General features: G+C 41.4%; 1 protein-coding gene across 2 annotated transcripts in view; it reads right to left on the bottom strand.

Annotated features, from left to right (window-relative positions):
- The window catches only part of pvrl2l (PVR cell adhesion molecule related 2 like), a 339,024-nt gene that overhangs the window by 128,462 nt on the left and 183,290 nt on the right, over positions 1 to 27,272 (bottom strand). The gene's annotated exons all lie outside the window — the stretch shown is intronic.

Genomic DNA, 27,272 nt, shown 5'->3' with positions numbered 1-27,272 from the left:
AGCCTCGTAGCTCAAGTAATTCCAATTAAAATATTTAAATATAACTAATTAAATAAATACATAAGTAAAAATGTAGTCATCAATCATTTTCCAAAAATATGAATTAAATGATGAATATTAATTGATAACATGTGATACTCATGGTCTGTACAGCATTGGTAGAGTACAAAACAAGTGACCCAACAAAGAACACACTCCATGTACACACACACACACACACACACACACACACACACACACACACACACACGTAAGATGTGGAAAGTATTAACATCTTTGTGGGGAACAAAAATTGGAGCTTTGCTATACTGGAGGGGACCGACAGCCCTTGTGGGGACCCAGACCCCACGAGTTTGAATTTTTATTTTTGAGCCTCAAAATGTGGTTTTAGTGTCAGGGTTACAATTAGGTTAGGGTTAGGCATTCATTTTTGACGGTTAGGGTAAATGGATAGGGAAAGGATTATGTCAATGAGATGTCCCCAAGGATATAAATACACACACGCGTGTGTGTATTTATATCCCGATCATTCACCAAAAGGTTATCTCGTATTGATTGGAGATTGAAAGTGACATTGAGAAGTAGATGGATTCCTGTCTATTCCTTATCTGTTTACTGTCTCCTCCCTGCCATGCCAAAGACAGAATGGATTGGCATCTGCAGTTCTTTAGATCTTCGAGACTTTGCTGTCAGTTTAGAAAGCAGCACAGAGGGGAATTTAAGATGAGTTACTGTGTCAATTACTGGCTTTTTTAAATGGGAAAACACATCTATCGACTCTACATAATGTTGAGAACATAACTGCATCTTTATTGAGTCTCCAAAATAAGACGCTGTCAGACTAATTTTCACAGTAGAAAAACAATGTGGCGAGAGCGAAACATAAGCATATCTTTATACATCATACATTTATCTACTGCAATGAAACTGACGTGTAATATATGATGATGATCAGTGTGGGATTTAGAAATTATTCAATCATTTTCACGCTTTTTCCTTGTGCCATATGATAAAGCCAATTGGGACCGTTTCTTTTGTCCATCTCTCTCTTTTTCTCTCTCTCTGCAGCCGGACAAAAGCAAGTCCTAGAAGATAATTGAAAGAGTTTTCAATTAATAAATGCGTCACTGATTTGCACTTGCAGCCCTCATCGGTGTCCCATGGTTACACAGTCTGCCTCTCTCCAAAATCCATTGTTTCAAATTGCACTTTTCATTTCACCGCCAGCTGTTTCATTCTCTACAGGTCCTTCCTGTATTCTGCTCGGCTGCTTAGTCAAGAGAAAAGAAGTGGAAAAAAAAACAACAAAAAGGAAATGAAGAAATAAAAAGGAAAAAATGATCCACATTAAGCATAATGGCTACCATTTTACATTTCATCAAGTCGACTCCTGGTGGTTACTGTGAGAGAATAACTGTCCTATTTTTCTCATTTCTTCTCTATTTTTCTTTTCTCGTTGGCTAAACCAAGAAAATGAGAGCTTTTTTTTTGACTTAATGCTGTGAAGGTCAAATGTGCACATGCACATCTTGACTGCAGTCAATCAGTTTCTGATTATGGAGCTAAAACTGCAAAAAAGCAGGAACTAAATAAATAAATTATGACATAAATAAATGAATATGCCATGAAAGCACTAAGAATAATAAAACATGTAGGCCTTAATTACCTTGCAACATAAGTTTTGTTAAATCTGACAAGTCCCGTTGTGACCCCGGCATCGATCAACCTGTAAGTGAAACTGTATGAAACACCTTGACTACTTTTTTGAATGACAGTCTATTTAATGGCAGAAGAAATTCTTAAAGAAACATGAAAAGAAAATATTGAAATGGCCCAGGTTTGGAGAAATAAATGGGAAAATGATGGGGAACCGTGTTAAAATGCTCTGGTCATTGGGATTGGTCATTAGTTTAGTAGATAGGAGTTTCTGGTTAGGTTTTTGCATTATTCCAGGGTTTGAAGATGTTTCTGTGTGACGGAAGTGATGTTGTAGGTGACGTCAGACGCCGGAGATTTTGGCGGAGAAAAAGCAAATGGTAGCATAGAGTTTAACAAAGGTTTTCCAAGCTTCAGTATTTCCAAATATTTTCCAAATATACTAATCAATTGTCATATAACTAACAACATCTGTTTTATCATCTCTAACACCCTGGAGGACAACGGGGAGAGTTTAGACGCTCTCCAAGATTACATCGACCGCTGTTTTCAAGATTTAGTAATGCATAAGGCCCAGAGTGCATCTTCCCCGGCCAAAATCGAGACGCCGTCATCGAAGAGAAGTCGCCAGGCAGACTCCCCCGGTACAACATCGCCTGCCGGCAAAGACATCGCAGAAATCCTGGAGTCCATCGACAAGCGATTGTCCAGTTTCGATGCGAGGCTGTCCCTGGTGGAGATCTTACACCGGGAATTTAAATCTCTGAGAGAATCCCTGGAATTCAGCCAGCGGCAGGTGGAAACGCTTGCCGCTGAAAATGCCACGCTACGGGAGTCGGTTAAATCTCTCACCGATAACGTGACCCAGCTAAACATTGAAAATAAAAAAATAAAAGAGTCCGTTATCGATTTACAAGCCCGTAGCATGAGAGATAATCTTGTGTTTTCTGGTATTCCAGAAACTGCCGGAGAGGACGCAGAGGCAACGGTGAAAAGCTTCATTAAAATCCACCTGAAGCTGCCGGAGGACACCGTAAAGAACATCGACTTCGATAGAGTACATCGCTTGGGGGGCGTGAGGTCGCGGACCGGGAGACCACGGCCTATTGTGGCCAAATTCAGCCAATTCAAACAAAAGGAACAGGTGAAGAGTCGCGGCAGAGAGCTGAAAGGAACGGACTTCAGCGTGAACGACCAGTTCCCCAAAGAGATCCTGGAACGACGCAAGGTCCTGTTCCCAGTTCGACGTAGCTTTATCCAGAAAGGCTCCCGTGCTGTCATCGCTGTGGACCGGCTCTACGTGGACGGACAGCTGTACCGCGACCCCGGCACCACACCGTGGTTATACTGACTGCACTCCAGATAAGAACCCGCTACACTCTTTTCTTATTCATTCACACTTTCTCCTTTAAAATGTGTTTAACCTAGTAATATCAGTAGGATGTCATAGCAGATATAATACCGTCACCCTCCGTCATTGCTTTAATTGGAATGTTTCCGTTTCGTTTCCTTTTTTTTGTTGTCGCTCACAGTTCATGTGGTTTCTTTCTTTCTCTTGTCTTTCACTGCTGTGATCACCTACTTCCCCACTCACCTACAAACAACACCCTCTATTTCTCCATATTTTCACAACACGATCACGCAAACACATCAGCTCAACGGCAGCACATTCACAACAGCCTCACAGCACGCACAGACTTGCAGGACACATAAGCAAGCCACGCTTGTTCATATTAGTGAATATTCACACACATAGTCAGACTTATGGAGTCTCTCACCACACTTCTTTTTCTCTTTCTATTTACAAACAAGGGATGTTTCCATATTCTCTCCACCTGTCTAAACGAAACACCCAGCATACATCATTAAACATACACGCACAATTAAGGGCATGCTGAGGTTTGTCACATGGAATGTAAATGGAGCTGGCACCAGAGGAAAGAGGTTAAAAATATTTAACCAGCTTAAAAAACTACAGGCAGATGTTGTTTTATTACAAGAAACTCACAAACCTGTCACAGGTTTAAACGAACTTAAAACACCTGAGTTTCCTAACGCGTTTGCAGCCGGTTATAATTCTAGACAACGGGGAGTAGCAATTTTAATACATAAAAATGTTAATTTTACAGTACTCGATACAGTTATAGATCCAGAGGGTAGATTTCTAATTATTAAACTATCAATATTGAACAAAAAACTATGTATTGTTAGTATATATGGTCCAAATGTTGATGAACCCTCATTCTTCCACGGTTTTTTTAGTGCACTCTCTGAACACCTTGATTGCACACTCATTCTTGGCGGTGACCTCAACCTTGGACTAAATGAAGAAATGGATAGGCTCAACACAACAGGAACTCAGCGTAATTGGCAGTCCACAAATATAATCAAACAGTATATGAACGACTTTGGTCTTTGCGATGCATGGCGCTCTCTTCACCCCACCAGTAAGGAATATACTTTTTTCTCGCATGTTCATCACTCTTACTCTCGTCTGGATTATTTTTTGGTCAGCAGCTCACTGCTGTGTGACATTTCAGACACTGAGATTCATCCTATAGCTGTCAGCGATCATGCTCCTGTATCTTTAACACTAATGCACAAGAATAATACTACGCCAAGTAAAAACTGGAGATTTAATATATCACTACTTAAAGATGAAGACTTTATTAAATACTTTAAAAAGGAATGGACTTCATATTTAGACTTTAATGACACTCCCGGAATATCTGCTTCTGTTCTATGGGAAGCAGGGAAAGCTGTGATGAGAGGTAAAATAATTTCTTTCTCATCACACAAAAAGAAAGAAGAAAACAAAAATATTCAGGAATTAGAAAAAAACATCAAATCACTAGAAGAAGCCTACGCGTCCCACCAAGATCAGGAAACATTGAACAAAATATGCAAAACAAAACTAGAATTAAATGAAATTATTAATAAAAAAACACAATTCCTTATACAAAGACTTCGCTTGCAGAATTTTGAACACAGTAACAAATCAGGTCGATTTCTAGCTAACCAGCTAAAAATAAATAAAGAAAAAACAACTATATGTGCTGCTAAAGATTTATCGGGGAACACAATATATGATCCTGGAAGAATAAACAACATTTTTAGGGATTTCTATGAAACTTTATACTCACCACAAATAAACCCATCTAAAAATGAAATTGATCTGTTTCTTGACAACGTAACTCTTCCAAAATTACTAGACAGTCAAGCAATGGAATTGGATTCGCCACTGACGCCAAGTGAACTCCAGGAAGCCCTGATAAGTATGCCCAATAATAAGGCTCCAGGTCCAGACGGCTTCCCTGCAGAATTCTACAAAGAATTCTGGACAATTTTGGCACCAGTATTCCACAGCATGTTGCAGGAAATCGAGGAAAATGGCAGACTACCACCAAATATGAATTCTGCCAACATTAGTCTCCTGCTAAAACCAGGCAAAGACCCTTTATTTCCCTCAAGCTATCGTCCAATTTCTCTTTTAAATGTAGACCTTAAAATAATCTGCAAAGCTCTCTCAAAGAGATTAGAGAAAATGACCCCCCTCTTAATTCATCCTGACCAAACTGGTTTCATAAAAGGTCGGCACTCCTCAACAAACACTCGTAGATTACTTAATTTAATAGACTACTCATACGATAAAAACATCGAAGCCATAATATTATCTCTAGATGCAGAAAAAGCATTTGACAGAGTTAATTGGAAATTTTTATTCGCAACTTTACACAAATTTGGTTTTGGAAACTCTTTCATAAACTGGATAAGAATATTATACAATTCCCCAACGGCTCGTATCAGAACAAATGACCAGACATCCTCCAGCTTCTATCTCCTGAGGGGCACCAGACAGGGATGCCCACTCTCCCCCTCACTTTTTGCAATTTTTATCGAACCTCTAGCAGCAGCATTTAGACAGGCTACAACAATTAAGGGCATAAAATGTAAGAACATAGAACATAAAATCAGTCTCTATGCGGATGATGTGTTGCTTTTTCTGCAAAACACACAAACCAACCTCTCTGAGGTAATTACTTTAATAAACTGGTTTTCAAGAGTTTCAGATTATTCAATTAACTGGCCAAAATCTACAGTTCTCCCCATTAACTGCTCCTTCCATAATTCTTCCTCTGCCCCACTGCAATCCGGAAATATTAAATATTTAGGTATTAATGTCTCTCCTAAGCTTTCAGACTTAACTAAACTAAACCACATCCCACTTCTAAAGAAAGTAGAAGGCGATCTGACTAGATGGAAATCTTTACCCATATCACTCATGGGAAGGGTCGCCACTATAAAAATGATGATCTTGCCAAAAATAAATTACTTATTTTTGATGATCCCTAACAAACCATCACAAGATTGGTTCAGATCTCTGGATTCATATATTTCCAAATTCCTTTGGAAAGATAAACCCCCGCGTATTAGCTTAAAAACGCTACAAAGAACCAAGGATAGAGGAGGATTAGATCTGCCTAATTTTCACCAATACTTCTTAGCCAACAGGCTTCAGTTCATCTCAGAATGGTTAAAACATACCTTCTTAGTTGAGCCCTGGCTAGATGTTGAACAGGCACTATGCAAGGATCTAGAGATTTCAGACCTACCATTTATTAGCTCAAACATCAAAAGACATGAATGCTTTAAAAGTATCAACATCAGCTTTTCTCTAACAGCATGGTGGGAGTTTCTAAAAATAACGGAGTCTTCATTAATCCCATGCAAACGTACACCTATCTGGAATAACCCTGACATATTACAAAACAATAATATGATTAATTTCCCAGAATGGAGTTGTAAAGGAATTAAATACTTAGAACATATATTAGAGGGAACAGAATTTATTCCATTTGACAGACTAGTTGAACAATATGGGATCAACAAGACAAGGTTTTTAGAATATCAACAAATTAAATCCATAGTAAAAAAGAAATTTAACCTCAGTCAAGTTGAATTACAAACACCACTAAGTGCGGCACATTTTCTTACTCTTAAATCCCCCAAATTATTATCTAAAATATACAGAACACTTTCTAAATTAGATGAATCAATATCCCTTCCTACTGCAAAGTGGGAAGCAGATTTATCAGTCAACCTAGACCAAAACTTCTGGTCTCAGATTTGCTTAAAAACTTTTAAATTAATTAAAAATCCCAGTCTGCAATTAATACAATACAAAATACTTCATAGAGTGCACTATACAGGTCATCGGATGTTTAAGATGGGCTTTACATCTTCCAACAACTGCTCACACTGTCAAGGCAATACACCAGACAATTACATCCACGCTCTTTGGTTCTGTCCACCAGTGCAAAAGTTTTGGCACGAGATATGTGAAGACTTATCAAAATGTCTGAAATGTAACATTCCAACTTCCCCCTTAGTGTGTTTGTTGGGCAGCTTAGATAATGTCACTTCAGAAAAGAATATAGCCCATATGATCTTCACTGCCCTATGCATAGCCAAGAAAACAGTCCTCATGAACTGGAAAAATAAAAATAATCTTAATTCTAACCAATATAGAAATTATCTATTAGATTACATTAGTCTTGACACAGCCTCTGCCACCACATCAGATCAATTGCTCTGGGCCCCTTTTATCAGCTCCATCACCTAGTGGGGGTGGGGGGTCATAGTTTGGTCCCGCCTTCACTGTTGTGATTGGTGAGGGGGTAGGGACAGGCTTAGGGCGTCGGGGGGTTCCCCTGAGGCATCTTCCTTGGGGGGCTCAACCCGGGGTAGCGGTCACGTCCGGTTGAGGGCTCTGTTGGCTCTCAGGTGACTGTTTCCTCGCGGCTGCGTGCAGCAGGGCTAGGGGAGGGTCTGTGCTGACGGACGTGGGTTACTGACCTGGCAACCTGGCTGCCCCTGGGTGGGTCCGGGATGGGCGTGAGGTTCTGGGGGTGCTCCGTCTCTGGGCGGGGGCCCGGGCCGGGCCTCGGGGGCTCGGGTCCTGGTTGGTGTGTTGCCGGGGTTGTGGGCGGGTGGGTGCATGGGGGCCCGGCCCTGGAGCAGGGTGCCGCCGGTGCATCGAGCCGCCTGGGGGGCTCTTCAACTGGTGGGGGGGATGGTCACATCTGGCAGGAGCTTTCTTCTCTCAGGAACTCTCTGCAGGAGGGGGAGATACAGGAGAGGTGGAGGAAGATCTCAGCCTGGGCGTTTACCGTCTTATGTAGTCTGGAAGATGTGTGGTTGGTGGGGTGGGTGCAGTTTTCTCTGTGGTGGGGTTGGGTGGACTGTCCAGGGCTCTGTGGAGCCGGGGGGCGCTACTGCACTGGGCCCCGGTCTGATGGGCCTGGGCCCCCCTTCCCTGGCGGGTCGCGGAGGGTGGGAGTGCCTACTGGGGTCAGCGGGGGAGCTGGCCCCAGGGAGGGGTTACCTGCCCCTCCCTTCCTTCCCTCCCCATCTCCAGCTGCCTCCCTCTTCCCGCTCCTCCACAACCACCCACACATGCAGGGCCTTGGAGTGGGGGTATGTCACCAGGGTGCAGAGGAGGCTACCCCCCCCCCCTGTCCCCTTCTGGCTGCCTCTGCCTCAATTTTATCCCACAACTTAGACATTCACATTATTCACACTCTCATTACACATACATATAGGATCTTGGGGGTGGGCACAATCACGGAGTCCAAATCACCATCAGGGTGTATACCTCACCCCTGACGTCGTTGCCCACCTCTCAATTTTAAATACACTTAGTCATTGAGGGCTAGCAGGAGGGACCATGCGCTTACCTGCTGCTCCTTGGCAGGTAGCTCCATGCCCTCCTGGGTTTTAATTGCACCTTAGAACACATATGCATCAACACTACAATGAGCGGGTGGAGGGAGGTTTGGAGTCTTCTCCCACCCCCATTCTCTGCGGCCTGCTGGAGCGGGGGGGCTAGTAGGAGGAGTTGGCCGTCCGACTGCGGTCTGGGGTGTGGGGCCTCCCTGCTGCTGCGGAGTCGGGGTGGTCTGCCTCTCCCCACCGCAGGGAAAAGGGTAACACCACCTGGGTCTGGGTGCAATTCCCCCCTCCAGGGGCAAGGGTACCTAGACCCGGTTTGTAGAGTACGCTTGGGGAGTGTGATTGTGTGTACAGCGTCTCTTTATGTCTGTCTCCACGTTGGTTGAGTGTGGAGTGAGTGCATATGAGAGCATGAGGGTGGGAATGGATGTTTGTGTCTGTGTGTGCCTGTATGTCTGTGTCTATATGTCAGGTTGGGTATCAGACGCCACCTCTCTGGGGACACCTCAGGCCCTCCAAGGTTTGGAGGCCTATCTCCACCCACCACCACTTCCCCTGCCGGTGGCGGACTCCCTCAGGTGTCGGTGTGTTGGTGGTTCTTTGTGTCTGGGGGTGGGCGTCCGGGTACACACCGGCTCACTCCTTGGCGGCCGCTTGTCGGGGCCTGGGGCCTGGGGCTCGCTCGGGCCCCTTTGGAGGTGGGGTGCCCCCGGCCTCTCGGCCTAGGGCTCGGTCACTCAGGCGCAGCTGGGGGCCGGCGGAGCTCACGGGCGCGTCACTGCAACCCCCCCTGGCTTCTGCTCCGCGGCTGCTGAGTGAGCCCTCATCTGGGACTCTCCTCAGCTCTTACTGGAACAGTGGCGCGGCTGCCCCTCTGTTGGTCTTCCATGGTCTCTTGTGTTCTGGGGGCCTCTGGATGTCTGGAGTTTTGATCTCCTCCATACCCGCTTCACACCCTGGAGGATGGGGCTGTGGCCCCCCCACACTCCCTAGCAGATCATTACATGGAGAAACCTTTGGAATGCAAGCATGCTGATCCACACAGGTATGCACACATGGGTATTCACAGACGCGGACTAAAGCTTTCTTGGCTGCTGCCTCAAAGCACACTGTGCGCTGTCTATCTTGCGTGCTGCACAATATCGTTTATTACTTAGTAAATACTGATATCTATGACTAGCTAGTTTATTGTGATGGTGCTTTGTTTTCTCTATTATTATGTTGCTCTTTGTTGTTTGCTGTCTCCTCTGTTTGTTTGTTTGTTTGTTTGTTTGTTTGTTTGTTTGTTTGTTTGTTTTTTCTCCATACAGGTGACCCAGGAGTTTTTTTTTTTTTTTTTTTGTCTCTCTTCCCCCCCCTTCTCACCGTCTCTTCTCCCCTTGGGTTTTCTTTCTTTCTCTCCCCCTCTCTCTCTCATTCATTCCCCCTGTCCTATTTATTAAAAAAAAAAAAAAAAAAAAAAAAAAATGACAAAGGATGAACTGAAGCTCTGCCATCACGTAATGTCGCATACTGCTGTTTCTGATGTCATTTAAAAAAAAAAAAAAAAAAAAAAAAAAAAAAAAAAAGATGATGTTTCTGTGTCTTGTTCTTATGACTTATTGAGTAGAATTCTGGTTTTTGTTTGGATTTTATTTGTTATTCTAGCCTCCCCAGCCTCTCCCTATCTGTTTTCTGCCTTACTGTCCGTTATCATGGCTAGGTTAGTCTCCAGTGTCACTTATTGTTTACGTCCAGCTTCACTTTCAAGGTTAAATTTCATTGTTTTCTTGCATTCGTTTTACTTGCTTCCCCTTTGTTGTGTCTCTCTCTTTGTAACATTGCCCTTCATCATTCCCCCTTATTTAATTAATTCAATTTCAGTTCCTGTTTTACTGTGAAGATTAGTTTCCTGTGGTATCTTATTGGAGCTTTACTTCCTGTGTTTTCCCCACTTTGTGGCACAGATTGCAGATTCATCTTTTTTTTTTTTTAATAACAAACATGTTTTATGTGAATGCTGTTTTCCTAAATACCAAAGCAAATTTAAAAAAGCATAAAAATAAATGTTTGTTTTCATGCTATAGTCTGTGTGCTCATGCATTCTACTTTGTTTTTTTGTTTTTGTTTTTTTTAAATCCAATTAACTTTTAAAACTGTATTTCCAGCTGCTGTGCTGTTTGGCAATTATCTTTGGGTTTCAGTATTGATGCATAGATTAGCAGATTTTTATGAGTCACACAGTTCTTGTGGGACTAACATGTACTGTGCCAACTGATGCAATATTTTATACTATGTGAAAGTGAAAAACTTGGTAGAAATGCAGCTTTCAGCTGCATTTCCTTTTTTTCCCCACTTCCATTATATTCTGCAAAGGTCGTACTTGGGCCAAGACTTTGGCCTCTTACCATTGACTGCAAAAGAAAAAGTCTGGTTTACCTGAGATCCTTACATACTTTGTCTACACTGGATACAATTCAGATACAGAAAAGCATTTGTGCACACGGGCCTGATTCAGTCAATCACACTCTACCCCTCATGGTACGGCTCCTTTCCTGTGGATTTCTAGAAATATACTCTCAGGTATAAGGTGGGACGATTTGTCTTGATGGAAGACTTTCATATAAACCACTTTTTTTTTTTAATAACTGTGACACAAAGCTAACGTGTATCACCAACAGTACAAGCAGTGAAATTCAAATATACACCACAGGCCTATCACTTATATTACCTTCAGAGGCTTTCTCTCATCTATTTATGCAATCTATGTTCAGCTTAAAGTTGACATGCACTGACCTTTAAAGTTGCACTGATAAATAAAGAACCTGCTATCCATTATGTTGTTAATATTCCAGAAACCATCTGTGTGACTGCACCCACCACAAAGCTAGATACAGTACCTTGCACTCCATCTCCTTTTAACTCTGGGTGAAATGCCAGCATCCACTGACACGCTTGCAAATTACATTTCAAGCTGCAGTCTGTGGCTTGTTTACAGCACCTGATACTGCTGGCAGTGCGTTCAAGTTAGGTTTGCATTGTATTCACTCCATAGTAAACATAAAACATCTTGAGGAGATGGCGCTTGGTGCAGACTGAAGCTTTATAGAGCCAGAATTTAATCACGGATAGAGGCTGCAAACTCGAAGAGCAGTGCTTTACCAGCCGCACGACATCTGCTGTTATAACTCAATATTTAATATTGTCACATCTCAAATGATTTTTTTTATCACATTATTTTATTGAGAAACAGTTTGTCACCTAGAGAGAGCCTGCATCATCTTGTAACAGAAATGTATAAATAACATTTTTACAGTATAAGTGAGCTGAGAAGTCTCTAGAAAAGAGCCTGTTTAGTGTAATTTAACTCAGCTTACAGTAATATGGTGTTAAATACAGGTAAATATAAGGTCGCCGAGAGAAGTTCCTTTCTTTTATCAGTGACTGCCAAAATGCCTGATAACATTGTTCTATATAAAAGGACGTGTTTCTGAAATGTTCACGATTTAGTCATTGAGTCACTATAAGTACAACCGATAAATTAAAATCAAAGGAGCAAAATCATCTTAGCAGAGAGAAAAGGCCTTAAAGCAATTTTTGTAACACTGTAAGTTATTAAAACACTAATTAAAGACTCATTTAAAAACTGTAAAAACTCTACACAGAAAAAGCACATGAACGAACATCATCAGACTTCAGATTATAGCAGCATGTTTAACAATAACAATTACAGATTTAGGGATTAATATGAAAAGAGTTTTCAGCAGATTTCATCAGGTTTTGCCAGTTTCTGAAATCATGGTTAGTAAATAATTTAACATTTTGCAAATTGGAGTCGAAATGAAGTAACTAATAATGAAATCGTGAGATTTTGTACAACTTTGAAATTTTTCCTACTAGGTCAAAAACGTGGTAAACAAATTAAATCTCAACAGAAATTATTTAATCACTTTGAATCTTAGCTGTAAAGTGACCATTTCTGTGTGTCTGCAGCATTTCCAGTTGACTGGTTTCTATACATAAATCTCTCGTTGGGTTGCTTCACTCCAGTCTGTGTAAAAGTCCCAAATGAGTACCCCATGTGTTCTCTCTTTATCCTGAGGTCAGGGTAAAATTAGAAGAAAAGCAAGCAAACAAACAAACTTTTAAATATGCTGCTTTATATTTTTTTCTTGAAATATTCTGCAGAATGACCTGTAATTGCGAGAGTAGGTTATTACGAGGGCATTTAAGTCAATTTTAAAGGATGGCAAAATTAGTTTTATTGGTTAGTGTTTTTGCTCCCAAATTAAAATGGAAATGAAATTTTGCTTGAATATAAGAGCTGTAAATCCTGTTTCCTCCCATCTGTACTGTAGTGTGACAGTAATATTTATTATATTATATATAATGTTGTTATACTCATACCAACTGTGCCTACTTTACCAAATCGCTCTTGAAAACAGACTTAAAATACCAGTGAGATGGTTACCTGGTATAGTAACAGACCTAAAAAAAGGTTAAAAACGTAAACATAAAGAACCAAAACATTTGCATCTATGCAGAACTTTAAAATTAAAATCTTCGGTTTTTGACCACAGATAAAGTTTGGCTCAAAACAGAATAACACACACACACACACACACACGGACCCACACAAACACTTTTCTGTTCAACTTTAGTTATTTAAAGCCATCTGAACAAGTAAGATAAAGTGAAAACAAATTGTAATCTATCTGCTGCAGTGACATCAAGCTTTTTTTAAACAGTTTATTGTGCTAATTTGTGTATATGTAGTTTTCTTTCCTCCGGTTTTCTGTCTCTTCGCTCTCTAATTTATGTTGCATGAAATAACTGCAGGTGTGATGAACAGATACAAACATGATATATATGTGTGCATGAAATTATGCTAATTGCTGCTGCTGCATCATGTCAGCAGTAACTCTGAGGTGAAAAATACATAGAGTGAAAACACATCTGCAGATTATGCTCACAATAAAACCCACTCTGCTGTCAAGTTCATTCTTTGAAGAAAAGCAAATAAAATTTGTGGTGTCATTCTCAGCCTACACACAGATGCACACGCACACACGCACACACACACACACACACACACACACACACGCACACACACACACACAATTACTCAGCTGTCAAATTTGCTTCCTGCAGTAAGGAAGTGAGCTTGCTTCCTTATACAAAACATCCTTGCACCTTTGCCGCATAACTACATACAGTCCACATATACACACACCAACACATACTAAGGCACTAATTAATGCACACAGTCTAAACCACAAAGCACTCTAATGCAAACACTTCTAATTTTGCAGTGAAACACAGCGTAGTAAGTTTTAGTTCTCCTCCTTAACTGTCTCGCTAATCAACACTTGGAACTTCCACCAGTTTCATTTGCACATTGATGCAAACACACAGCAGCCATGAAACCACACTGTAAGTGAAACTTACAGCAGGTTGACTGCAGTCAGCCATTTGTCACAGTGAAACTCCAAGTCATAGAATCGAAAGTGCAAACCAGTGATTATTCTCGCTGATCACTTGAGACCAACTGGTTCACTGTCTGAGCTGGAGAGTTCTCAGATCACATTTATTAATTAATATATATATAATATGAAAGTGGCTAACTACACACAAGAAAGTTGATTTCTTGGAGATAAGAAGAGACAGCTAACTTGGAGTGGACTTCACTCTTGGCATTGACTGTTGTTGACTTTCTGTGAGATGGAGAGTTCTCAGATCTCTCGGTTCACACTCATTGATGAAAATATATGTTACACTGTTAAAAGTGTGAACGTGGCTGGAGTGGGAATCCGTTATCTGCCCGGCAGTCTCCCTATTTTCCGGGCCAAACTACACTTATCTTCAGATTTAAGGTTGATCCTTACTACAAATCTGAAAGTTTTAATTTTTTCTGAACAGTTGCAATACATAAGACTGGAACTGAGACAGCTAACTTGGCATTGATTTTTAATTATTTTCTTGTATAAAACCAAAAATGTGGGTTGTAGCTTCAAACAAACCTTTTGACGAGGTCATAATGGTTTAGTCCGATCTTTTCAGGTAAATTAATAAGCACTGACATTTGTTTTCATGAGAAAATAAGACCACTACTATATTTTTTCTTTACTAACTCTGTGGATTTCCAACTTGTTTCCAAAAATTCATTCAGAGTTTGTTGAGGGAACCGATAAAAATGTAGGATTTCTTCAGGAATGTGACCTTTCGTTTTCGTAGACAGCTAATAACAAAAAATGCTCAGTACTGGAAGTAAATAGACTTTTGCACTGAAGATCCAGCAGCCCTGGAACCCTCAAACTTGCAGAGTTGGCCAGTCGCTCCAAAAACCTAAATTTCATGATTTTATAACTTTGCAGAGGGACATGAAGTCTACACAAATAAAGGCTGATATACACCAATAAGCCCTACTCTGAAAACCTGACGTAGATGTAACACTGTCTGCGAAGCTGGATTTAAGAAATCAGTGCTCGAATTCGAAGTTTGAAACACATGTTTAGTGCCATCTTCTGTCAGCACTGACCATGGTGTCACATGGCTGGTTGGGACTGTCCACTTTCAATCTCTGCCTCTTTTGCAGGAAGTGGCTCCTCATGTTCAGTTAGCTGCACTCACAGGGGAAAATCCAGCTGTTAGCCATAATGTTTGGGTTTGAAAAGCACTTTATAAAAAAGAACAGGGTGGAGGAGAGCCTGCTTGAGCCAGGTGACAGTTTGTTCACCAGACTGGCACAATCAACTGATATGATCAGCACTATTTAATGCAATAAAATAATCTTAATCTTCCCAGGGACATGCAGACAGTTTACAACATAACAGCCCGCTACATGCACAAATATAACTATGTTTCTTTCCAAAGCACATCTGCAGGGAAAGTAGGTTGATGTGTGTGGAGGTGGGAAAAAAGGTGAGGATGCTGATGGATCTTAGGAATTCCAATCATCTTCAGTAAGAAATTGTTATATTTTGGTGTGATAGGCATGTAGTAAACTGTTTGGTCATGTTGGGAAAAAAGAGAATATCTTATTGCATAAAATATAAGGATGCAGAAAACGTGTGCTGAACAGTGACAAAGACACCTTGGTTGCAGGTTATCGGAGTGCTAAGAAATGCATATTAGTAGCAATTCAGGAGTTTGTCCAAAATGAGATAAATTTGTCATTTCATGTCATTTCCTCAGAAACACTTATTCTTTTATTTTAAATAAGACCAAGAAAGTTGTGGCAAAATGATGACAGCCCTGTGCGGTTAATACAAGAAAAATAATTACGGTGCTCTGTTATCAAAGTCGAAATGAAATCAGCAAGTTTTATTTCCTGTGTTTATGATTTAAGAACATATGAAAAAAGAAATTTGCCAGGATAATGTTTCCAAGTTCCCCATTTTCCATTTGTGAAACGTGTAAAAAAAAAAAAAAAGGGTTCCCAAATGAAAAAAACCCCAATATACTATTTGTTGTTTTTTGCCCAACAAACATGGTTTTTTTCTCATCCGGGAAAAGATTGGGGGAAGAAAAGCTTTATTTGTTTGATGCAAAAAACTCTAAATATGATATAGGCTACATTTTGGCCACAGGGCAATAAAGTGCACTGTGTTTAAAGTGCTTTCAGGCAAAAAAGATTTCATGTCTTTTGTTTTAATGACTTTTAATTTCTTAATAAACTCTTAAATGCAATGCACAAACACTATATGTTTTGTGTTATTTACCTTTGCAGTGATGTCTTTCTTGTTGCTAAAAGTGAGTTTGGTTTATGTAGAGAGAGTTTTTTCCCCTGCATGTTTTGTGACACTGACTACGGAGTTAACTAATGTAAATTGTTCTCTGAATCACTACAGATGGTAATTAACTTTAGTGACTCGCATTTGTGTGACTAATCTTTAGATTCTGTTGATTTAAACTGTGTCCAGTGGTTTGCAGTTGCTTTTGTGGAAGAAGACGTCATTATTGACGTCACGCTCTTAATTAGTTTCAGATCAATAATGCTGAGCTGAAAGAAAGCCGAAACAATAAAATGCTTTTACTCCAAATTGAGGTAGTGATGCACCTTAGCCTCTTGTGGCCTTAAATAGGAATTGAAAAAAGGAACATGTTTTTCATCCATTTGTTGTCACATAAAGAAGATTACTGGAAAATGGCCCAGCTTGACACATGACAAATAATAAAGGAGCTAAAACCCTGGTAAATGTGTTTCTTTTGACGGTAGAAAGAGAGAGAGAGAAAACATGGCTATTTTTTTCCACTCACTTCTGACTTCTGTGCCGCAGTTTAGAGGGACTGGTCTCAAGCAGAGAGATACTCTGACTAATTGTAAAAGCCTTGCACTTTCAGCTGGGGTGTTTTGATGTCGAATTCAGTCACATGTGCAGCATCAAGCACATCTCCGATGGTGTTTGCGAATGAACCCCTCGATCATTATAAATAAACCCTTAATATTTCCTTCAGTTTTTTTATTCTGTCAAAGAGGCAAAAGAATTCTTTGACAGGCTTCATATTAAATCTGTTAAGGGTCAAGCTTTTTCTTCATGCCCTGTGGTCTTTCACTCCCAAAGAAGCAGGGAAGATGCAAGCCGGGCTGCCGTCCAACACAACAAGCCTTTTCACTGTACATATATATTGTGTGTGTGTGTATATATATATATATATATATATATATATATATATATATATATATATATATATATATATATATATATATATATTGGCTGATTGGAACAAGAAGGCATCGGTGGGCAAGGGACGAAAACAGGGCGTTGTTGGAATGCTACTACGCAAGTAACCCCGGCGGAAGGGGCTACATGAATAGGATGAGGGACCTATGGATTCTTCGATACCCAACATCCACAATGACGGCGAAACAACTAGTAGCTCAGTGTTCCAACATTCGAAAGAAGGGACTGCTCTCACAGCTAGAGATTGACGAGGTACAACACAAATGCTACGGCAAGGAGGAGTCAGGACGCCAGGTCAGGGGGGAGATATCATCACTCCCACCCGAGATTGGGTACATAGCCCCAAGTGTGATAGGAGAAGGATCGTTGAGTGCGAGAGGAACTGACCTGAAAAATAGGATCATGGCCAAGCTTGAAACCTGGATCCCCCGTAGCCGGTTACCAAGATTACGTGAAGTACCCTCAGAAGGTCTGCTAGATGATGTTAATGCAGCACTACGGGCAATACCTACAACCACGATTACCGACACTAACAAGCTGATCTACAATACGGCAGCAGTGATCAGTGAGATGCTTGGCTACAAGTTGAACAGCCACAAGGGGCAGTACCCTCCATGGAGAAGGAGGCTAGAGGGCAAGATCAAAGTAGCACGGAGAGAGGTTAGCCAACTAACGGAGTTGCAGAAAGGTGCGACGAATAAGGTGCCTAAGAAATACAGCAAGCTGTCCATACCTGAGGCCTTGGAAACTGCCAAGCAAAGACTCACAGCCTTGGCCAGCCGCTTGAGGAGGTACACCAGAGAGATAGAAGGCAGGAGAATAAACCAGCTGTTCTCCACAGAACCAGCAAAGGTGTACTCTCAGTGGCAAGGGAACAATAAGAGAACAGCACCACCAAGGCTGGAGACGGAGCAATACTGGAAGAGCATATGGGAGAAGGATGCAACCCATAACGGCAATGCTCAGTGGCTAGAGGATCTGAGGGCAGACCACAGCGACCTCCCTGAACAGGGTCCAGTAACCATCACAGTGGCAGATATCCAAGAAAGGGTCTCCAGTATGAAGAGTTGGACAGCACCAGGGCCCGACATGGTTCACGCCTACTGGCTGAAGAAGCTAACTGCACTCCACGAGCGTCTGGCAGCACAAATGAACCAGCTGCTAGTTAACGAGAGACACCCGGAATGGCTAACTGAAGGCCGGACGGTCCTGATCCCCAAGGACCCCAAGAAGGGACCGGTCCCCTCCAACTACCGACCAATAACCTGCCTCAGTACTACATGGAAGCTCCTGTCAGGCATCATATCGGCTAAGATGAACAGGCACATGGGTCAATACATGAGCGGGACACAGAAAGGAATTGGCAAGAATACCAGAGGCGCAAAACACCAGCTACTGGTAGACAGAACAATCAGCCGAGACTGCAAGACCAGACTGACCAACCTGTGCACTGCCTGGATTGATTACAAGAAGGCCTATGACTCAATGCCCCACAGCTGGATACTGGAATGCCTAGAATTGTACAAGATCAATGGGACCCTAAGAGCCTTCATCAGGAACTCAATGGGGATGTGGCGTACAACACTAGAGGCCAACTCCAAGCCCATAGCACAAGTCACCATCAAGTGCGGGATCTACCAAGGAGATGCTCTGGCCCCACTGCTGTTCTGCATAGGCCTGAACCCCCTCAGTGAGATCATTAACAAGACTGGCTACGGATACCGACTACGGAACGGAGCAGTTGTCAGCCACCTCCTGTACATGGATGACATCAAGCTGTATGCCAAGAGTGAACGAGACATCGATTCACTGATCCACACTACCAGGCTATACAGCAATGACATTGGAATGTCGTTCGGACTGGAGAAGTGTAGTCGGATGGTAACAAAGAGAGGGAAGGTAGTCAGAACTGAGGGGATTGAACTACCAGAAGGCAACATTGCAGACATAGAGGACAGTTACAAGTACTTAGGGATCCCGCAGGCGAATGGGAACCGTGAAGAGGCCGCTAGAAAAGCTGCAACCACCAAGTACCTGCAGAGGGTCAGGCAAGTCCTGAGGAGTCAGCTGAATGGTAAGAACAAGATCCGGGCCATCAACACGTACGCCCTGCCCGTGATCAGGTACCCTGCTGGGGTAATAGGCTGGCCAAAGGAGGAGATAGAAGCCACTGACATAAAGACAAGAAAGCTCCTTACCATGCATGGAGGGTTTCACCCCAAGTCCAGCACCCTGAGGCTGTACGCTAAGCGGAAGGAAGGGGGCCGGGGACTGGTGAGTGTCAGCACCACAGTCCAGGATGAGACAACGAACATCCAAGAATACATTGGGAAGATGGCCCCAACTGACCGAGTGCTCAGTGAATACCTCAGGCAGCAGAAACCCAAGAAAGAGGAGGGAGACGAGGAACCATCATGGAAGGACAGAGCCCTGCACGGTATGTACCACCGGCAGATAGAGGAGGTGGCTGATATCCAGAAATCCTACCAGTGGCTGGACAAAGCTGGACTGAAAGACAGCACAGAGGCACTAATCATGGCAGCACAAGAACAAGCTCTGAGCACAAGATCCATAGAGGCTGGGGTCTATCACACCAGGCAAGACCCCAGGTGCAGGCTGTGTAAAGATGCCCCAGAGACAATCCAGCACATAACAGCAGGGTGCAAGATGCTAGCAGGCAAGGCATACATGGAACGCCATAACCAAGTGGCCGGCATAGTGTACAGGAACATCTGTGCCGAGTATAACCTGGAAGTCCCGAGGTCAAAATGGGAGATGCCCCCAAGGGTGGTGGAGAATGACCGAGCTAAGATCCTGTGGGACTTCCAGATACAGACGGACAAAATGGTGGTGGCTAACCAACCGGACATAGTGGTGGTAGACAAACAGAAGAAGACGGCCGTAGTGATCGATGTAGCGGTTCCGAATGACAGCAATATCAGGAAGAAGGAACACGAGAAGCTGGAGAAATACCAAGGGCTCAGAGAAGAGCTCGAGAGGATGTGGAGGGTGAAGGTAACGGTGGTCCCCGTGGTAATCGGAGCACTAGGTGCGGTGACTCCCAAGATAGGCGAGTGGCTCCAGCAGATCCCGGGAACAACATCGGAGATCTCTGTCCAGAAGAGCGCAGTCCTGGGAACAGCTAAGATACTGCGCAGGACCCTCAAGCTCCCAGGCCTCTGGTAGAGGATCCAAGCTTGAAGGATAAACCGCCCGCAGGGGCGTGCTGGGTGTATAAAATACAAGTTTATAAGAGCTGTAGTCTTCTATTTAATGAAAAGGAAAAAATACTCTACTCCAAGTAAAGGGAAAAAAGAAATCTCACCCATGGGGAGCGATAACATCACTGGCTTCCATGTAGTTCTATTTGTTAAAGGAATTAAAAATGTCACTGAAATGTGTTGCATGCACTTTAAATGGGATTAATGAGAATTCTGTTAAAAACATGTTGTTCAGAAAAGATTACATTTTAAGGGTTTCTTCTTGTCTCAAACAATAACATGGCAACAAATAAAAGATCAATCATCCTTTAAGAATATAGAACTGTTTTCTATATGATGTGTATGCTGTCAATAATAAGTAAACAAGTTAAGGTTCTGGCGTCAGGTTTCAAAACCTGTAAAACTTATTTGGCTCTGTGCAGTCAGATGTGAGGAGAAGCTCACATGTTTCTGCTCCTGTAATGAAAACTCCAGTGAAATAATTTCAAACCTGTTATAAGCGAAAACAAATCTATACTCAGGACTCCGTGCTGATCCTTGGGCAGCTAGAAGTACACAGACTGACTCACTTTTGGGGTATATTTTATTTAGTGCCATATTTTATATAGAAAATCAAATCTAAAAGGCTTATTTATGAGATTTCAGCCAATATTAAGGAATCTTAAGGCAAGTAACAACTTTACTACTAAAACATTTATATATCCTTCCAGTCACACCTTTGGAAAACACGATCAAATTAAGTTCTGACTAAATTATTTTACCCCCTCCAAAACATCACTTCTTGAGAGCTAATATTCTGAAAGTCAACTTCTGCAATATCTGATCAAATCCGTTTGTTTACTGTGAGTGAAGCATTGCAGGTGTTCAGAATCAACTTTTCTGCTCTGCTTGTTTCTTTTCCAGCAATGACTCTGTGATCCCATTTAAAACGTAAATCACAATTAACAGCTGCACACCTTTTTATCGCCTTCATATCTAGAGGCCAAGCACTCTCAGTGCAAGAGTCCAATTGTATCTGCTCCATTTATTACTGTTATTTCAGTGCTTTCCCTGTTCCTGGCTTGATATGGAAACATCTTTGCTGTAGAATCTTCTGCCTTATCAGCACCTATTGAACTGGTGAGAAGCACTTTGTTATGTAGTTGTTCACAAAATCACCTGTAACACCACTGGTTATTGAGACCAACCGATGAGCTGAAGGAACATTTTTAAACTTAAAGTTCAAACAGGGAGTTTGCTTTGATTTCACCTCTTTTGTTCTTATCTGTTTGATCTTCAAATCAGGAAACACACATTTAAAACTACATATGCTGCATTAAAGTGCTCTATACTGTATATTAGGTTCAAGGCTTCTCATTTCTCAGTGTCTCTGATCACTTCTTTATGTTGTGATTGTAGGTCTAGCGCACTTCCTGAAGCATTTCCTGCCAAACTGCATTAGAGTTTAAAAAAATGCTTCCCAACAGTGAATTGGGATTCTATCATGAATGAGAGGCAGAGATCCATCAAATAGATCTCTTATAAAGATATACCAGCTTCTTCTGGATGAGTCCCAGTATATGTTTGGGGCAGTCACTTGGGGAAAAAAAAGTATTTTATTAAAACGTAATAATCTAAAAAATAACCCATAGCAGAAATAATTTGTAATCATAGTTTTAACCAGGATGTGTCATTGACCAGTTGATCCAAAACCCCATTATGAAACCAAGAAAAAAATTGCGAAACCAACTACAATCTAAAACAGAGTGAAACCCACTAAAATAAAACCATGACCCTGACCAAGCAATCCTGACCTACCTTAAATCTTCCTGGTCATGATGCCTAAAATTTCAAGGTGCTTGAAATATTCCTCAGATTTTTGTCTACATTAGCATGATAGTATAAAGCAGCTGCTGCAGATTTTCACATCCATGCCACGTCCAAATGTGCACTATTGGATTGAGATCTGATGACTTTGGAGGCTATTTGAGTTACAGTGAACTCATTGTAATGCACAAGAAACCAATTTGAGATGATTTGAGCGTTGCAATATGGTATGTTATCCTGCTGGATTTAGCCATCAAAAGATGAACACTTTGTGGCCATAAAGGGACAGAAATGGTCAGCAACAATTCTAAGGTAGACTGTTGTGTTTAAGCAATATTCATTTGGTACTCAGGGGTAAAATATAAACCCAAAAAAATATTCCCCACCATTACACCACAATCAGCAGCCTGAATTGCTGATATATGTCAGGCTGGATCCTTGCTTTCAAGATGTTTGTGCCAAATTCTGACCCTACTGTCTGAATGTTGAAGCAGAAATCCATTCGACTTACCAGACCTGGCAAAGTTGTCCATCTTCTATTGTGAAATTTCCATCAAGGGTTAACATGTTGTGCATTAAGATGAGTTTTTCTGCATGGCTTGGTTGTAACAAGTAGTCATGTACTTCAGTTTTTGTTGCTTTCCTTATAGCTCAAAGCAGTCTGGCCATTCTCCTCTGACATCAGCCGGGCTGTTTACTGGGTAGTTCGCCTTTTTTTGGACCATTCCCTGCAAACTCTAGAGACGGTTGTGTGTGAAAATACCACTAGCTAAGCAGTTTCCAAAATATGCAGACCTGTGTATTTGGAACCAACAACTTTGCCTTGTTGAAAGCAATTTAAATGCTGAGCATGTTGGCGTGCCCACAGTAAAGTTAAAGCATTCATCTTTATTTTTCATTAGATCGTTTTCAAGCTAAATATTTGTAGAAATATATTGGGTTGGCAAACCACAACCACATAGTGATTTCACCATTAGAGAATGCATCTCCGCAGACAGATGGAGAAAACCTGTAACCAGCAGATCATGAAATCTTAAACTGCCAATAGGATGCTGAAATCCAGAATGTAAAATCTGATACCATTACCAGCTCTCTTGTTTTACACAAGTGCGTCATTCTCAGTTGGAGCACATTTTGGGTTTTGAGGATGTTTTGGTTAAACGCTTCTCATTTGTGCAGTTGCCAAATCACAGTGCTTGGAGCCTTTAAAAGCACGATACTGAGTCATTCGAAGATCTGAGAGATTCATCCCTTAGCATCAATTTTGCATTTAGGATTAATGAGAAATCCAAAGATATATTTAGGTTCACAAGGAGTTAAAGGCTGCTTTACATCAAAAACTAGCAAAGTGATGTCAGCGCTTTGGGCATGATGTTTTTTGGTTGGTACAACATAAAATCAGAACTGTTTTCCACATAAGTTGAAACATCAGAGAGGCTTTTGATTCAAAGCAAAGCAAAGCAAAGAGATTATAAGGGTCATTCGGGCAGGGGGAAATAAAAGCTTGAATATTTTTCACCGAAAAGATGAATGATTAAAAATGGCTTTATTAGGGCAATGGATAAAAAGCTTACAGAGTTCTCTTTGTCTGAACATCAATGTAAAGGTCACCATCAAAGAAAAGGTTTAGCAGTTGATACATTGCCATGTTCATTCTAAATCAAGTGAAAGAGTTGGCTCTCTTGCAACACAAGGGTCTATTTTGATCCAGTTCATTAAAGAAACGCTCCCTGAATCTTTAGTGTATTGAGATTTCTTTCTTTTCTTTTTTTTGTTGAAAATCATTGAATAGAAGATAACTCTTTACCCTGATGAGAAGAAGGAATGCAGAGCAGTACTTAAGCTGAAGAGCTTTGTGAAGCCATGATGTCTTGAGGAGAGACAAGGACAAAAAAACATTTGTCCACTGTCAAGGAAACTTGACAGTTAAAGTACTAGTTCTGCTATTAACTCTGATGAGACAAGAAAACAGACAAGAAAAAAGGCCAAAACCATTTTTAACTGTGGAAAGTAAGTGTGTAACTCAGGAGTGTAGCTGAACAACTCCTGTTTTTAACATTTTTCAGATCACTGGTTTGGTTTAATGGCTTGCAAATGTACTCTTTTGATTCTCCCAATATTTTCAACAAAAACATTAGCAAACAGGAATGTTAGGAAATGAATAAGCAGTGAAAAAAAAGCTTTACCAATGAAGCCAAATGTTTCAAATTAATCTGCAGCAGATGATGTGCAGAAGAACATGTGCAAAGATATCTTATACAGCAGCGATTCTGAATTGGAGTTATTTTTGCTGAGGTCAAGAGGTGCCCAAAATATTGTGGAAAAGTTCAGCAAACTCTAAACAATGTATCTAAATATATGTGTGTTTGAGATTGTGTTGAGTCGAGTCACTTTCAAAACTAGTTGGCGACCACAAAAAACAACATGGATACAAAAGGAAAAATGCAGAGTTTCTTGAATGAGCACTTCAACTCATCTTGCGGGGCTGTGTGTGTGAAAAAATGAGAGAAATACGTGAAGTGATTCATCTCAATCTATTGAAGATTTCCCGCATGCAAAAACACAAGTGAAAAGCTTTCATTTGAAATGAATAGCCATTCATATGAGTGCACATCTCCAGAACCTGAAATAACCTGGATGAAAAAAAAAGCCATGACGAATTACATCCCTAAGTATAGCACAGAACACTGCAAGAGCAGCACTGTGGGAGAAGAGGAAGGTATCCGGAGAAGCAGGAAAGCAGGACAGTGCTGCGTTAAGTAAATTGGTTACAGAGCACAATGAGATCTCCTCTAACCAGTGTTGGAAGGAAGAAACTTTATCCACATCTGCTGAAGTCTCAGCTGGCCCGGCAGAGGCTCGGCTTTAACTGGATTAACAAGAAAAGCCAAGCTCAATAACTAATAGGCCTCTTCTTCTTCTCGCTTTACTCTCTTCCCCTCTATCCCCTTCCCTCTCATTCTCTTTCTGTCTTGCCGTCTTCCTCTTCCTTTAAACCAAAGCAGAGAAAGATAATGCAGAACACTTTTATGCCTTCTACTGAATTAAACATGCCAGGAACAGCTTGTACTGGGTGCTAAAGGAGAAGCAAAGAGAGATGGAATATGAAAAAGGAGAATATATACAATTCCGCCCCTGCACAAGGGTCTCTGGAGGACTGCTGAACATTTCTTTACAATTAAAAAGATCTGTCGCAGATAGACTGCGCTGAAGAAAGCTAAACAGGACAGGCTTTTTTCACTAATTGGCCGGGTTGAAAAGGACTGTCAGTTGTTGTTGGGTGGAAGCTGCCAATCGCCAAGTGGAGAGGTGGCATAGTACTCAGAAAGACTCCTTAGAGACTTCCTACACACCTCAAGCTTTCATTGTCAGAGCTGTAAATTCCATCTTGCCAATCTCTTATTCCTTTCACACACATTGCCATCTTTGTGCTGCAGCCAACCAATTGGGCTCCACAACCAACAAATCTGCCCATCTCTAACTCCAGGCTTGATGGTGAATAAATGACAGTGTTTCAAATGTTTCTGGTCTCAGGTGGTTTACAAAAAAAACCTGGAGATGTCTTCTCATCCTCTCTGCAGGAGCTGAGGTTTCAGTTGCTGTTCTGTCTCGTCTTTTCTGACTCTCAGTTTCTCTGATCTGAGAAGAAAAAGTCCTCCTTTCTCTCTCCTCACTCCAGGCCTATTTGGCATTCCCCAGGCGGAGCATTGAGCTACCACCCTCATTCTCGATCCTCCCCTCCCTTCGTTCCAGTCTCTTTCCCTCCGACAGAGCCAAGTGACCTGTTACAGTGTGCTTTGCTTGTGTGCCGCACACACAGCAGCAAGGACGAGACTTTACAGGGGTTGCATTCAGGACCACAACCTCCCAGAGCACGCACCATGTGAGTCAGGGTGGCAAACAAAAGCTCAGAAGAGGACATTTGTAACAAGTATGGCCCCATTTCCAACTCACTGGAAAGGCCAAGAGTAGTCCGATTCACTTAATATAAAAAAGTCATATTAGCATATTTTTAAATCATATACAGTAAATCTGAAAACAGAATTTCGATATGTGATTTTTTTTCTTCTTCTTGTTAAGTTTCTATAAGCAGATGTTCTTGAGGGACGCTACAAAACTTTTTGCATCCTGTATAAAATTTTGATGTGTATCTGGATGATGGAAAAGCACCTAGTATTGGAAGGTGAGAAATCAAACAGAATGCATTATTAGAACTGACATTTTTGGAGGTTGTCTGACTTGAACTGCGATTGCAAATCTTCCAGGTGAAAATGCAATGGTCTTTTCTCATTTCTTCATTTTGTTCCTGTTCGCCTGCCTTTTTTCCCCCTGCCTGTGTATTGTGCAGGTTCCAGAAATGAATCTTAAGAAGTGAGAAGGCTTACAGGAGAAGATGCCAGATAAGATGCACGGGTGTATCTTTTGTGAAAGTCTTTTTAACTGTGATGTATAAAAACAGGTGCAACATGGAGCTGGAAAACACAAACCATGTTTCTTTTGTTTTTGTAAGTTGTCTTATTTAACTGATATAAACCTTTAAAATGAAGCTAGTTTGTCCAGTTTCAATATATGCCAAATGCCTCAACTCATCTCTCCTCTGGTCTCTTCCTTGTCTTCTTTGCTTGCATCTAAGGTGGCTAAGGTATGAAGAGAGGAGTTGAGGAAAGTAATTAAGCATGTTACCTAAGGATGTAATCTTGCCTCTTCCTGCAAGCTTAGGTTTGGTTAATAAGTCTGCACAAAAAGTGATTACTGTATAATTAAATGTCTTTCTAATGCACAATGTCCCTTGTTCAGTAACAGTTTACAAAAGTGTCATTTTAGTCACATTTTCCTCACTTCTTTGCATGCACATGCAGTTAGAATCAAAACTGTTAGAATATGTTTAAATAAAAGGTCTAAATCCAGAGGTCTGTGGATTGAAAGCCATTATCCAGATACAAATCCCACATTAATGCCAGCTTTAAATGGGGCATTGTGCTGCATGGCAAGCAAAAGTATTACATGCTGTGTAAGCAGATGTAACAATGTGCAAAAGTATGAACTTAAAGGACACTGTTGTAACACATAGAGCGTACTGCTCCTTAAAATCGCAAAACCTGTGGGTCCTGTGGCCCGTCTGTTAAAGAGGCTAAATATCCAGAGCAGGTGCACTGCACTACATTGTGCTGTGAAATGTGCTGAGTTCTAAGAA

Source organism: Mchenga conophoros, linkage group LG22 (genome assembly GCF_057382185.1).
Source record: "Mchenga conophoros isolate Kocher_MC1m ecotype Shallow Benthic linkage group LG22, M_conophoros_male_GT1.1, whole genome shotgun sequence".
In the NCBI taxonomy this organism is placed as follows: Eukaryota; Metazoa; Chordata; class Actinopteri; order Cichliformes; family Cichlidae; genus Mchenga; species Mchenga conophoros.
This window is presented reverse-complemented; position numbering and strand designations above follow the sequence as displayed.